Raw genomic sequence first — 15,480 nt, forward strand, 5'->3', positions numbered from 1 at the left:
CAGGAGTGAGACTTGTCATGTTCGTTCTGTCTGAACTTTTCTTGACCTTTCTGCAGCTTTGTTTAGCTGTGACAGCAGTTTCTCTAACTGATCACGTGTCTATGGCTAATTTATTTTACTTCTGTAACCACAGTTTTATATAGACAGCAGTAGCGAGCAGAAAAACAAACCCAAGTAACATTTAAATAACGCTCAATTAAAGATCCTTCTCAGGAAAGCAGTGCTTTGCTTTCTGAAACCTTGATGCATAGCTCAGATGCAGGAGCCTGTGAAACAGTACATAAAAGCATCTTTGGTTTCCTGAACTGTGTTCCGCATGGCTGAGTCCTCAGTCTGGGGTGCAAATCAGATAGTTCATTCCAGGACTGGATGGAGGAAGGGAAACAGGTTGATGATTTGGGGTGAGATTCATCTATATCTGTTAAATGGCCTTGCTGTCCAGCCCAACCTAATGATGAAGAAAGTTTTGACATGATTACTGGTGTCAAAGCATTTTACTGAAGCACTGAAGTGCTTTGCAAGGTCTTGGCTCCAAACAGAATCAGGCCTGTGCGCAAAAACCACCTACGCTCCCTGGGGAAAGAGCACGTTTGCTTTCCCATTGTCTGTAAAAGCTGCCCAGTGGATAATTCCATTTACATTTCTGCCCTTCATGAAACTCCCATGCCTTGAGACTGATGCTCCTGGCTGAAGGAGCAATAACCATTTCTGCTGCTCAAAGCAAAGAGGATTTCCAAACTCATCAGTAAGAGGACAATTACTTCAGCTTCAGGTCTGCCTATGAATGAGTGGTGAAGCTGCAGCTGCTTCAAAATGTTATAAACAGTACAGAAAAAAGTCAAAAAGACCACGAAAAGTGGTCTTTTCAATGTACTCAGCAAGAGCGGGAAAGAAATAGACGAACAAGTCTGTGTTTGTAGCATTCTATTTCCAAAGCAAGGCAGGTATATTAAAGCTGGGAGATCTCCTGCAGGATGGTCAGGTCGGATTTTGGGATGCTAGTGTTACTCTTTAATTCTTCTGTGCATGCCTTTGTGCTGAAGGAAGCTGCTCTATCTTAAAATAAAATTATCTGCTACAGAAGATAATATGCTCTTTGTTTGAACCCAGGTTGATCTTGCTTATCATAAGGATAGACTTCACAGACAGTTTGCCCATGATTTTTCCAAAGAGTAGACTTCTCTGCAGGAATCACACTAGGAGCTAAATCCCAAGTGGTTGAAATACGCCAAGGGTCCCTAGGTCTACCACTGATTTAGTGTATCTTCTTGCCCAGTTTTTACCTTTTACCAGAAGTATTTCTTTACCAAATACAACGACCTGAAAGCTTTCAGTGGTAGCTCAGATCTCAGATTTATGAGATAGCCTTGGCAAGTTAGAAGGGGGTAAGCACCAGCTGCTGTCATTGTCCTCATGGGCTATTTTTCAGTTGCAAACATGGCACCTGGAGAATATTTTGCCAAGCAGAAGCAGCAAATACATTCTCTGGCTTTGGTGCATGCTGCAGCTTTGCACACTCCATGTAAGCCTTTGTGCTCGGGGGAATCTGCTGAGGTGATCTCCCTGCGGACTGCACAACACGTTGCCCTTCCTGCATAACAGAAATTAAAAGCACGTTGCAAGAGGCATCTCCTCACCACAGCCTGGCTAGTCTAGAAGCTGTAACATGTTAATATGTCACTCTTTACTGAAGAGGTGGAGTATATTGGCTGAGCACCAAAATGAGGAGGAAGGTCTGGCAGCTGTTAGAGGCACTTGAAAAAGAGATCAAAACATATTAATTCACTGTCCTTCTCTCATTCTCTATTTCCACAGCATGGCAGAATGAAGAAAAACCTTTTTTCTCTCTGCGAACTATACAGCAAGGAGCTGTTCATAACTGCAAGATTTACTCTTTCACCCAGTGCTTTGCTTGGCTGTGATGGAGACACAGTGTGATGAACAAGTTTGGATATGGTTCAGGTGACCTGAGGGAGCTCATACCTTGCTCTTTCACTTGTTTGTCAAGTGGCCTTTTTCCACTGCACAAGCCTCAGTTTCCATAAGTGTAGAAGAAAGGGCTGCAGTCTTGACTTGCCTCAAAGAGAACTTTGTGATTTCTGGCTTGGAAGCTCTGTGCTGCATCTCTGTATTAAACCTGATGAGCATCTTAGCTTTAGCAGAGAAGCAGTACAGTACGAATCGAGGACTTTCATTGAAGCCCTGCAGAAACTTCTCCAGAGCATTTTCTGCTTTTCTGGCAAAAGGAGTCTCTTCATGTCCAAGTACATTTCTCTGGACTTTTGTCTCCATTTATCCAGGCATATTTGCACTGCAAAGATCACAATGGCATTGGTACATTGACCTGTGACTCTACTATAGTAAGACCAGGTTTGCAAATAGGATTTAACCACCTACATAGTCCTGCTAATGTTAGAGGTTATGTCTACAGAGTGCCAGGGAACATTCCCAGGTGCTGGAATTGAGCATCTATATTGTGAAATTGTTATGATACACATTGGTATGCCTTGCGCCTGGGCTAAAGAGCACTTCCCTAACGAATTTCCGCAGATGTCTTTTGGGGAGGTAGTGCAGCTCATTCCTGACAAACAGCTTAGATGCAGCCTCATATTTTTGAAACTTAGAGTTCAATAAAATAGCAGTGGGTCATTCCATGACAGCTGGACTCAGCAGCAGAGAAAGATCCCAAACCCATTTCGCTTCTTGCAATAGCTGTAGCTTTATTGTTTATTCCAAGTGCTTTCTGGAATAAAAGTGCCCCTTCACAACGCCAGACCACACAGGGACATAAAAGTATGAGCATAGTGCTTAGGAGCTGGATGACATGGACAGCATCCCTGAGCTGTATTTACAGTGTCTGCAGTGCCACCAAAAAAAGTAATGATGGAGAAATCTAACCTTGGATGAAGTAGGGCCCTTGCTCTCCATGAATTAAGATTTTTCTATTCTCTACCTGAACTTTTCAGAAATAGGACGCAAAATTTCTGTATGGTTACATGTAGGATTGATGAAGTGACTGGTGAATCTCCTCCTGGTACAGCTTGAATCTATATAATATTTATATTTATATGATATATTTCTATTCATATTCTTATACATAGATTTATTTATGTTTACATTTAAGGTTATTTTCTATTTCTATTTCTATTCTACTTTCAGCAACTAGGTCACAGACCCAGGGATCCCAGCTCTGTTCAGCCTTGCAGGCAGTGCAGTGACTCATTCCAGTCTTCTGCAATGCCTCCTTTCTTTTAGGCTCTCTGCAAGGCAGAAAAAACATTTAAATTAATTGGTCTGGTTTGTAGACTGCTTCTTTGGTTTTCAGCTCAGAGGCAGCATGGTCAGATATGGGAGTGTTTACTCTTTATCTTTCTTCTTCGTATTGTCAAACTCCCATTTTTTTTAACGGAGTGAAACAGGCTGGAATAGAGAGATGAAATGTTTATTCAGGTCCACTGAGTAATATATTTTAGGGTGACTCATTTAAGGCCCTTGATGTTGGAAATGCTGTCCTTAATGCTTCCACACTCCAGTTTCTCCTCTTCCTGAACCTGCTTGTTTCCGTGCATGGACAGACTGTGCGGACGGCATGGCTGAGCAGCTCCTCAAATGTCTGTCTGCTTTTCACACATACAAATGTGCAGCCCCTTCTCTTATTTATTGCATATTGGTCCAACAAAGACAGATATTCTTCATATTCTGGCATTGCCTAACTTTTGCATATTTGACTTTGCAACTTTAAAAGTGGTTTTGAAATGCAATCATTTCAGAGGGTAATATCTTAGCCTATAAAAAGAAGGAGATGGAAAAAACAGAATTGCCATCCTGCAGCATCTATCACCCTTCAGGCTCTAATCCTTCTTCTGCAGAGGGCTAGGAACTCCTCAAAGAAACAAATTGCAAGATTAAGGAAGTGAAAGCTGCCATCATTACTGGAACTTGCTCAACCAGTCTAGAAACATTTTCTCTCTAAAAACATTAGTCTCAAGAGGAAAAGATAATGTCTAGCCCAAACTGTTAAGTTTATGAGCAAAGGAGAAAAATAAAATGAGCATAGTATTAAGTAGTGATATCTGTTGTACATTTATTAAAAGATTTGGGGCATATTTGTAACCTTAAATTTATGCAGCTTTATGTGGCAACTATATTAAGAGCAGAGTTTCTTAGCTCCATCTGTATTCGGAGGAGAGAAAGAGCCATGTCCATAGAGTGGTTGAGAACAGGAATAATTCAGGATCTCTATGGTGCTTCCTGGCTTTTCTGCTCTCAGCCTGACTTTCACAGGCAAAATATTTTTTAGCAGGGGGGAAGAAATGGGATAACACACCATGATGGTGAATGTGGGATACTGGGTACCTAGAGGAAGAGATTGGGAAGGCATATTTTCGCCTGTGCTTTAAAAACCAGTCCACCTTGACTGTTTCTACTCCTGCTAAATACTGCTGTGCTCTGTGAATGGATCTGTTAATGAGATTTTTCAGGTGGATTAGGTGCTAATCAATAATGAAGTAGCATTAAACTGGCATCTTGTAGTTAGTTATAACTCCAGCAAATGTTTTTTTGTGAAACTACACTTCTCTCATGTATATACCTTAAAGCTAGTGTTAGCACTGTAAGAACTTAATCCAGTAGTCAGAGAAATAAATGGAAAGATTTGTTTTGACCTCAGGAGGAGGTGTAGAAAGCTGGATGCGGTGAAGCCTGGTACAAATGGAGACAACACTCATACCAGTGTCACACAAAATGAGAAAGATCATCATGAAGCCTCTGTGTGTTCCTTCAGTGCTGGGAAAGCCGTTCTCACTTCAATCAGAAATCGATTGATTTAACCACAAAGCACTAAACTAGTGCTAATAACAGCTGTAGACTCATCTGTAACAATGATCACAAGGGGGTGCTTTCTAAGCCACAATAAGCCCGAGGTGGTTGAGGTTCTAGTCCAAAGTCTATGTGATTCTACGATGACTATGGCCAATTTTGTTGTCTAAACATAACTGCTGCTTAAGGTGGTTGACCCTTTTGCATAATATATTCCTCGATCGTATAAGGAATTGAGCCAGGAGAAAACTCCCAGCAACAAATCCTTCTTCTGTTGCATGAAGTGCTCATGTGGCTTTGGTGTTTGGAGTGCAATGACTTGACTATGCGAGGTCATCATCTCTGAGAGCAGTCACTTCTCTCCCCCTCGCGCCATCTCTTGCAGTTATGAGCAATGACGTAATGTGCAAGAGTGCGTACATTCTCCTAAAGAGTAACAGTCTACTGAAAATAAAACATGGGAAAAAATGCAATTCTAGCACTGTCACTTTAGTTCCTGAATAACATTAAGCAAGAAATAAAATTAATATATTCCTAGGTTGCTCACCAGCTGCAGTTCAGCTTGAACTAAGAAGGATGAAAGTGGTTCTGAAAACCACATGTAAAATGCAGGTGGTAGTGGCTAACCATTTCTTGTCCCATCAGGAGAAAGCAGCACTTGTTAGTAGTTGTCTTTTCCAGACAGTCATTCAGAAGGTCCAGGAACCTTGACCCTTCAGGTCCATATACTCTGTACCTACAGAAAAAAGACCCCTTGTTATGTAGTGCTTACAGTCACGATAAATTAAGACATGCAAGAGTGGATAAATTGCCCTGGCCTAGCAATAGGCATTTTGACTCCAGCTGAGATAGTCCCAGTAAACCCTTTACATTCAAGGCAAGATACAGGCACTTTGGGTGAGATTTTCAGCTGACTAAACACTGGCTTGAAGAGTCATAGTAGATGCTGAGGGGTTTTCTTCCAGGAGTATGGTTGTCCTTACAAGGTGATCCATATGTAAGTCCTGTATTACATCTTCTGTTCCCATGTAGATGTCTACAACACTTTGGGGGTCCCATGTGGCATTAAACACAATGGATTCCTACTGATGTGTAACTAATCTGATGTAATTTAGCTGCCTACTTGAGATGAAATTATTATATGGCTGGTGCATTGCTTATATTGACCAAATCTCCAGTGACTATAAGGAAAGCTTCACTATAAAAGTGCAATCCAGGAAAGAAAAACAACATTATTTTAGCTTCAATAGATTTATAGTAAAGGTGAAAGTTGAGCCTGGGAGCTTTGCCGTTCTTAGCCAGTTTCACAGACCCTGAGCTATGTTGCTTTAGGTTCTTGTGGCAGTGGAATTCAGAAGTGAAATAGTGCCCCAATATAAATCTACATTTGAGAACAGAGAGTTAGCATAGAGAAACACACATCTCTTGTCACACATGCAGAAGGAAAAATGGAAGAAGCAAAGGTCTGATTTGTTATTGCTCCCATCTGGAGGGTAAACCTGACATTTCTATCTGCCAATAGCAATTTGCTGTGAAGCTGACCTGCAGGGAAGGTTTCTTCATGCTAAATCAACCAGCAAGAGAAACGAACCTCGTGTTACAACCAAATAAGAAATTTAATCACAGTCTACATGTCTGGGTGCATAAATAATATATGCAGCTGCAATTTCAATATATTAAACAAAAACCTCCCAAACAGTTCTGTGAAAACAAAAAATTATTTCCCTGTTAGTAAAGAAACTGAATATATTTAAGTGTAGGTTTGTTCTCACTTGGGAACAAAGAACTTTTTATGACCTACAAGGAAAATTACTGTGTTGATAATCATCTGGTGATTGTTCTAGCCCAGCTAATATCTTTTTATTGGAGCTATGATCAAATTCACTTTCTGCTGAACTCATGTTGCCCCAGAAGTTATTCTAAAGTGTACTGTCAATGAGCCAAGGTCAGAAGTTCAGGTATATTACTAGAGGTAGCAAATGTTTTCTCTACTTTTAAAAAAGCCTCTGGATTTATATTTTACTTACAAACGGTAAACTTCAGTAAGTACTAATGTAGTAAGGGTAATTATGCTCTTAACAACAGCAATAGCCTTTCTGGTGGTAAGTGTATTTTTATATTATAATACTCAAGGTTTCCATAAGCAGTGGTCACCAAAAAATTCTTATTACAAGAATTTATATTCAATATTAATATAGAACAGAAGCAAACAACAGTTATATATTTTTAAGGAAAGAATATTGGGTAAACTGTGAGGCATGCAGGTGGGTATTTCAGGCAAAACTACAATTGTTTCTGCTTTCCTCCTTCAGCTTTGTACTGAAATGAGTTTGTGTAGCATCTTCCTCTTCATCACCATATTTTTTATTGGTGTTTCCTCCCACAACACACACTTTTGTTCACAAGAGCTTGTTACCAATTTTTGTGTTCACTGATTGACAGGAACTAGAGTAGCTGTGTCTGAGAAGGTCAAGAACAGATTTGGATGCTGGTGTTCCACCCATTCATTGAATGTCCAGGTTCCCCTTGGCAATGCCTCTATAGTCATCACCTCAGATCTTTGCAGGGCAGTTCACACACGTTGGGAATCTCTAAATCCCTTCTTTACAGTTTGCATGTAGCACATTTTGTGAGAGGAGATCTTTGCATGGTGGACATTTTACCACCTTCAAATGGAAGAATTGGTAATTTCAATGTCGTCTTCTCTGGTTTTTAGTTTTCAAAGTCCTGAATCAGATCACCTGGGGTTATTTGAGTGTGTCATGTCTTTCAGTTGCCTCAATTCATCTACTGCACCTTTTCAGATGAATTTCCCCCTAAACTGAATTAACTACATTGACAAAAGCTCCCCAGGAAGGAGTTCAAATGAGTGGCTCTGACACTAACAACTGCATAATAAATACTTAAACCGTGTGAGAGGAATTTCACCCAGAAAGTGAATACTACAGGAACAATTGCTCTTTGCTTTCTGTTTACAAAGTTGACAATAGCTTTTCACACTCTGGCCCACTTCACAGAGAGAAAACACTGATACCCTATGTGTAATGAAATGTAGTTTTTCAACTTCTTGTCTCTGCAGAGACAATGGCTTTACAGAGAGAGACATTGTGCTGAAGATTCTTCCACATTTGGTGGCTAAATTCAACCTGCAGTTGAATGGGTTCTATCAATCAATCAATCAGATACATTTTTCTGGCTGAGGCTAGGAATTTGTACCTGCCCTGCTAAGATTATATGAAGAAAGCAAACCTATTTAACTGAAGTGCCCACATCTGAGGAGGCCAGAACAAATTGAAAAGGGAGTTCAGAATAAATGGGAGTTCAGGAGTAATGGGAATCTGGATTGTCCACCTCAGTAAGTTATACTGTATTGTTTTTAATTTGTTTTTGTTTCGGTCCACAAAAAGAAAATAACTTTGGTAATAAGTTTCTTCAGCCAGATTCTCTGTACAATACTAAGGTCTCTGTCATGAATCTTCATCACTAAAGTCCTTCATACCTGTGTGTCATGCTACACTTCACCAGCACTTTGCAAATCCTTTGCTTTTTCAAGTACTTGTTTTAATTCTGATAATAGATATGTTCTAGCTGAGTGTGTATGATCCACTTGGAATCTGTCTCAAATACTCCGTAGAAGTTTATCTATCTCTTGCTGGAGTAATTACTGCTTTACTCTTTGACTTAATAACATCTAAAAAGCTTTTTTACTGGGAACAGGCCTTAGCACTTCAGGTAATATTGAAGAATTTCATTCTTGTTCAAGGCTTGGGCAACTTTCAGAACTGGAATATTACTATGCATCTGAGCAGCTTTCAAAAGAATGTTCCATTAATTTACATTCTGAAGTGAAATTAGATTGGTGTTTGAATAATTCAAGTTGCTAAATTATATATATCTTTTGTCTACATTAGGAAAGGTGCCCATTGACTCTTAAACTGCTCAGCTCCACAGATGCAATCCTTAGCATGTCACTTTTCACATTTTGTTCAAAATAAACCACAGCTTTTTGGGGTTTTTTTGTTTGTTTTTTATTTGGTGGTGGTTTTTTTTTCCAGAAGAAAATACAGATTTTTTCCCCCTTCCCTTTTTTCCAGAAGAAAATACAGATTTTTTCCCCCTTCCCTTCCCTTCCCCAGCAGCCAAACAAATGCAATCAGTTATTCATGCAGGTCCTAATAACCAATCCAGCTGATAAATGCCAAAGCTTTTGTCTGGAGTGGGAGAGCTGGTGAGAGGCCAGAATTGAGGCTTACTCTATAATTTTGATTCCAAGCTTTATCCTTGTCCTGGTCTGGCCACAATGACAGTAATCCTCTCAGAGACTGCTGGTGCCTGGCCAGTGATGGAAGCAGGAAAGGAGAATACCATCCAGTCTTCTTTCCCAGGCCACAGAAATGATTGTGATTGTAAATAATCCTCTAATTTACAAACAGATCCTTGGAAATGTGACTCTCATGAGCCAAGGAAGGCATGAGTTCAGACTCAGCCAAGAGGACAAGGCCAGACATGATTTGACAGTGGGAGGATCAGGCTGTGTAACTTGCATTTGTCCTTACTGCTGTCTCAGGGAGATCTCTGCTGAGCTGTGAGATGCATATGGACCTTCTCCCATCATAGACCAACACTTTGGCATTTCTCAAAAGCCAAAGAGCCTTGCTGGAATAGATCCCCAGGAGTCCTCTGTTTAGGCTTCTCTCTATGAACTAAATAGGACACAGGGAGAGAGGGCTGGAGTCTAGTGGAGAACTAGATCACATAGGCACTGACTTGATGGGAAATACATGATGGGATGCAACAAAAAGCTGCACCCAGTCCAAACCAGGAATCACATTACATGCATAAATTTATGACATGTAATAAATTCCTTCATCACCGCAGACAGAAGCCTTATTTCCATCAGATTCCCATATTTTTTAGCTGGGAGCAGATAGGATGTAATTAAATATTATAGCTTCTAACTGCTTTATGCCAAAGAGTTCAGATTTAATGGCTGATGAGAAACAGCCATTGATTAGGCACCTCAGTGAAGTAAATCTGTAAAGACTGGGGGAGGCAGGTTCTTGGCAACAGTGGCCAACTTACCTAGTATTGGGGTCTTGCTGCTGGTTATTTTCCTTCCTTTGTAAAATATGATTCACATGTGGTTTCAGGTAAAAAGTGACAGTGGGGTGCAACCAGTTGTCAGGACTTGCCAGAAGAAAGGGAAAGATTGTGACAAATACAAATGTGACATAGTTCTACCCTAATTTTCTTAATATCACATATTGGCATCACTGTGCTTTAAAACGCACTGTCCAGCTCCCACCCACACCTCTCAGTTTCTAAGGACTTTTATATCACCTGCTAGAAAAGTGGAGGAGAAATCTCCAAGGCTGATGATGTGCTTGCAGTTCTCACTCATGTGTCATCTTGGCTAGTGACTCTGCTTCGAACCTCCTTTCTCCTTGATTTGGAGGTGATATTAAGTGGCAGGACTCCAGTTTGCCACCCAGGATGTGTAACTATCAAGATATTGAGGTTTCGAGTTGAAGTAATTGTCTTCTTAATGTTTGGAACAAAGAAGTGTGCTTTAGAGTATCTTGGTCTTGTTTCCCCAACAAGCACAGCAACGCTCAGGCTTACAAGTCAGATGTTTTCTTCTCTTTCCCCCCCTCTATTCCAGTCAGTGTGCAAAAATTACAGAGTTGCTCTGAAAACCAAGAGCAGGAGGGATGGTGGCTGGTTTCAGCATTCCAAGTTAGTTCTTGTACTCTTAGTCTGAGTGTGATAAGGGTTCAAGGCTTTGACCTTAACTGGGAAGAGTGTAGATATTTCTAAGAGGAGAGGTTCAGTCAGTTATCTGATGGAGCAGGGATGGAGTCTAAGAGAGGGTTCATCACTGAGCACTGGAAGCAGGGACTTAATGTCATATACATGCACCATCAGGGGTGACCAAAACTCTTGCCTTCTCTGGTCTTTGACTGCAAGGCCACTTTGTTTCTGAGAACAGTCTTCCAATATATACAGCAGTCTTCCAATACTTGAAGGGGGCATATCAGAAAGCTGGAGAGGGACTTTTGACAAGAGCAGGTAGAGACAGGACAAGGGGGAATGGCTTTAAGATGACAGAAGGGAGATTTAGATTAAGTATTAGGGAGAAATCCTTCCCTGTGAGGATGATGAGGCACTGGCGCAGTTTGCCCAGAGAAGCTGTGGCTGCCCCATCCTTGGCAGTGTTCAAGGCCAGGTTGGACGGGGCTTGGAGCAACCTGCTCTAGTGGAAGGTGTCCCTGCCTGTGGCAGGGAGTGGAACTGAATGAGCTCTAAGGTCCCTTCCAACCTAAACCATTCCATGCTTTTCTGAATACCACTATCTGGGAAATGGCTATTTTGAGATAACATGTCAACTTTCCTGGCTTTGCTCTTATGATCCAACAAAACATTGTATGCACAGGGAATTATACCAATACAAATGATTCCTTTACAAGCATGTGCCAGCATCAGAAGAAGTTTTAAAGCTTACAAAGCATATGGTATTACAGCAGTGGTGCAGTGCCTAGGCTCTCTGTGCCACACTTCCTCCTTGAAGTTTTTCTGGACTTAGTCTGAGGGCAGGTAGACTCTTGCTGTGGATTGCCTTGAGTCACAGTTCAAACTTTACATCCCCAGTGGGAGGGAGGGAATGCAACTGGTTGCATGTGGAGTAAACATAATTTAATCACTAAATTTGATTTACTACATGGGAAATTGCTTTAATGTCATGGACATCACAGAAGTCCTTGTCCTGCCATTTTGCCATGGAAACCACAGGGGTTCAAAGGAAAAGGGTGCCATTGGCCATTTTTAATCATGGCTCTTTCTTGTAGAGAATTACGTTTTGTAGTCAAGAAAAGCCACTTCACCACTGAGCTTACACAAAGAAGCTCTAAAAGCCAAGCTCAGAAAATTCCAGATATATGTGATAGCATGTTCTATCAAATTCAGCATAACAGTGCATATCTAAGAAAAGCAATGCTATGCTCGTTGTAAACCAGGAAGGATGGCTTTTGCATGAAGGACACACAGCAAGGATCAAAGATGGTTGGGTTGATTTTTGCCTCAGACTTCTTAGGCAACCTTCATCAAAGCCACTTACACTGATTAATTTCTGGGCAATTACTTGAGTTCCTCATAGAGAAGACATTTTTTTGGCAGTATGTGATTATCATGATCTCTCTAGGCATATAACAAATACAATTGGCTGATCTTCCCTTTCCCCAGCCTGTTTTTTTTTTGCAACCTGTTTTTCTGATTTTTTAAAAAGCTTATAGAAGGTGGAAGCGAGGACAGGCGGCCTGGGAAGAATACAGGAACATTGCCCGAGAAGCTAGGGACCAGGTTAGGAAAGCTAAGGCCCAGCTAGAATTAAGTTTGGCAAGGGATGTAAAAGATAACAGGAAAGGATTCTATAGATACGTAGCAAATAAAAGACAGACTAGGGACAATGTAGGCCCTCTCCAGAAGCTATCAGGAGAACTGGCTACCATGGATTTGGAGAAGGCTGAGGTTCTTAATGACTTCTTTGCCTCAGTCTTCACCAGCAAATGCTCTGACCACACAACCCAAGTCTTGGAAAGCAAATGCAGGGACTGTGAGAACGAAGACCTTAGGCCCACTGTAGGAGAGGATCAGGTTCGAGACCATCTTAAGAACCTGAACGTGCACAAGTCCATGGGACCTGATGAAATCCATCCACGGGTCCTGAAGGAGCTGGCGAATGAAGTTGCTAAGCCACTGTCCATCATATTCGAAAAATCCTGGCAGTCAGGTGAAGTTCCCGATGACTGGAAGAAGGGTAATATAACCCCCATTTTCAAGAAGGGGAAGGTGGAAGACCCGGGGAACTACAGACCAGTCAGCCTCACCTCTGCGCCTGGCAAAATCTTGGAACAGTTTCTCCTGGAAAACATGCTAAGGCACATGAAAAACAACGAGGTGGTTGGTGACAGCCAACATGGCTTCACTAAGGGGAAATCCTGCCTGACCAATTTGGTGGCCTTCTATGATGGAGCCACGGAACTGATGGACAGTGGCAGAGCAGTTGATGTCATCTACCTGGACTAGTGCAAAGCATTCGACACTGTCCCACATGACATCCTTGTCTCTAAATTGGAGAGACATCAATTTGATAGATGGACCACTCGGTGGATAAAAAACTGGCTCGATGGCCGCACGCAAAGAGTTGTGGTAAATGGCTCGATGTCCAGTTGGAAACCTGTAACGAGTGGTGTCCCTCAGGGATCGGTGTTGGGACCGGTCCTGTTCAACATCTTTGTCGGTGACATGGACAGTGGGATTGAGTGCGCCCTCAGCAAGTTTGCCGATGACACCAAGCTGTGTGGTTCGGTTGATACGCTGGAGGGAAGGGATGCCATCCAGAGGGACCTTGACACGCTTGTGAGGTGGGCCGATGCCAACCTTATGAAGTTTAACCAAGGCAAGTGCAAGGTCCTACATCTGGGTCGGGGCAACCCCAGGCACTGCTACAGGCTGGGCAGAGAAGAGATTCAGAGCAGCCCTGCAGAAAAGGACTTGGGGGTGTTGGTTGACGAGAAGCTTAACATGAGCCGGCAGTGTGCGCTTGCAGCCCAGAAAGCCAACCGTATCCTGGGCTGCATCAAAAGAAGCGTGGCCAGCAGGTCAAAGGAGGTGATCCTGCCCCTCTACTCTGCTCTTGTGAGACCCCACTTGGAGTACTGCGTACAGTTCTGGTGTCCTCAACATAAAAAGGACATGGAGCTGTTGGAGCGAGTCCAGAGGAGGGCCACGAGGATGATAAGAGGGCTGGAGCACCTCCCATATGAAGACAGGCTGAGAAAGTTGGGGCTGTTCAGCCTGGAGAAGAGAAGGCTGCGTGGTGACCTCCTAGCAGCCTTCCAGTATCTGAAGGGGGTCTACAAGGATGCTGGGGAGGGACTCTTCCTTAGGGACTGTAGTGGTAGGACAAGGGGTAATGGGTTCAAACTTAAACAGAGGAAGTTTAGATTAGATATAAGGAAGAAGTTCTTTACAGTGAGGGTGGTGAAGCACTGGAATGGGTTGCCCAGGGAGGTTGTGGATGCTCCATCCCTGGCGGTGTTCAAGGCCAGGTTGGACAGAGCCTTGAGCCACATGGTTTAGGGCAAGGTGTCCCTGCCCATGGCAGGGGGGTTGGAACTAGATGATCTTAAGGTCCTTTCCAACCCTTACGATTCTATGATTCTATGATTCTATTTAATCCACAGAGGGATCCAGTGAAAGTCAGTATGAACAACTTTGCTTCTCAGAATGGCCCAGAACATTAGACCCTTTGCTTTTGAGTGAAAATGCTTAATGCACGCAGAAAGGAGGAACATACATAGCAAAGACTTGTTATCCCTAATAGTAGATTTGGCCTTTATCAGTAGCATGAACAGTGGGCATAAATCAGCTTAAAAAGGGGGTGGGCTGTGGAACTGGCCCCGTGGACAAGGAAAAGCTCATTGATCTCTCACTGCAATCTATTTTCACTGCCTAATATTCAAGTGCATTAAATAATGTGTCTTTTATATGAACAGTTACTGTTCACTTGCAGTTTGCTAGGCATTTCTCCAACACAAAGGAAGGCTCATGCTTTATTCTGAGCAATAAAAACCTCAAAAGAGCACTACTGAACTGCGTGCACAGCAAGAATGAAACACAGACATGATGCAGGCACAGATGCGGCACCCTTGGGAAAGCTGGAGGAAGCTGCACAGCTAAGGTCACCACACAAGGCTCAGGAGGTATCTGGTCACCTGGCAGGGTGGGAAAGCTGTCAGTGATGAGCACACAGTTCCCGCGGGCTGAGCACTCCTGCTGCGCCTGCTGCTCCAGGGACTGGTGTACGAGATGCCAGTGCTTGGCACGCACAACATGTAGAAGAGGCAGAGACAGACCCAAGCTTTGCAGCACCACTAACTCCCTTCAGGGGCAGTAAAAATGAGAAGAAAGAGTGATGAATCTCACTAGCCTCACTAGGCAATTCTGTGCCTGGAAGAAACGCTAATTTAAAAGATTTGGAATCAACTAGCAGAGATTTGAGGGCTTTGCAAAATCCATGTTCAAACACCAGTCCATTTCTTTTCCACGGAGAGAGCTACTTTCAGCCCATAGTATGTGAACCCATGTCCCAAAGGCAAACTGAAGTAACAACTGCAAGTTGTTAATTACCCATTTGTATAATTATTGCTACAGTGAGACGTAGTGTGTTTGTATCTGCATGTAGGGTGATGGTGTGCATGTACAAGAGGTGGATGGGTTCAAGTTCTAGTCATAAGAACTGAAGGCAGGATGTTCTTATGATGCTCAGATTATGGATTTACACCACCAGTGCTGTGGAATCATCTGGTTGTGATGAGCCCAAGTCAAACCACCACCTTGAGCCAGAAACTGCACTGTAATGCCCTTGGTGATTACATATGCCAAAAGTTGCAGAGAGCACTGGATGGCAGCTCTCTTGTGTGTATCATGAGTAAAAGCATACTGGTTTCTCGCAGTAGTGTGGGATTTTGGCAGGTGAAATGGACCCATTGCATCTGCTCTCAAAAAGTCGCTCACAAGTTCTCCTACCATGTGGCCTGCATGACTGGCAGCCTGAGTGTGTTCAGTCGTGAAGGGAATGAGAAGATGTTTATTCATGTGTTT

This window comes from Strigops habroptila, chromosome 1, assembly GCF_004027225.2.
Source record: "Strigops habroptila isolate Jane chromosome 1, bStrHab1.2.pri, whole genome shotgun sequence".
NCBI classification, from domain to species: domain Eukaryota; kingdom Metazoa; phylum Chordata; class Aves; order Psittaciformes; family Psittacidae; genus Strigops; species Strigops habroptila.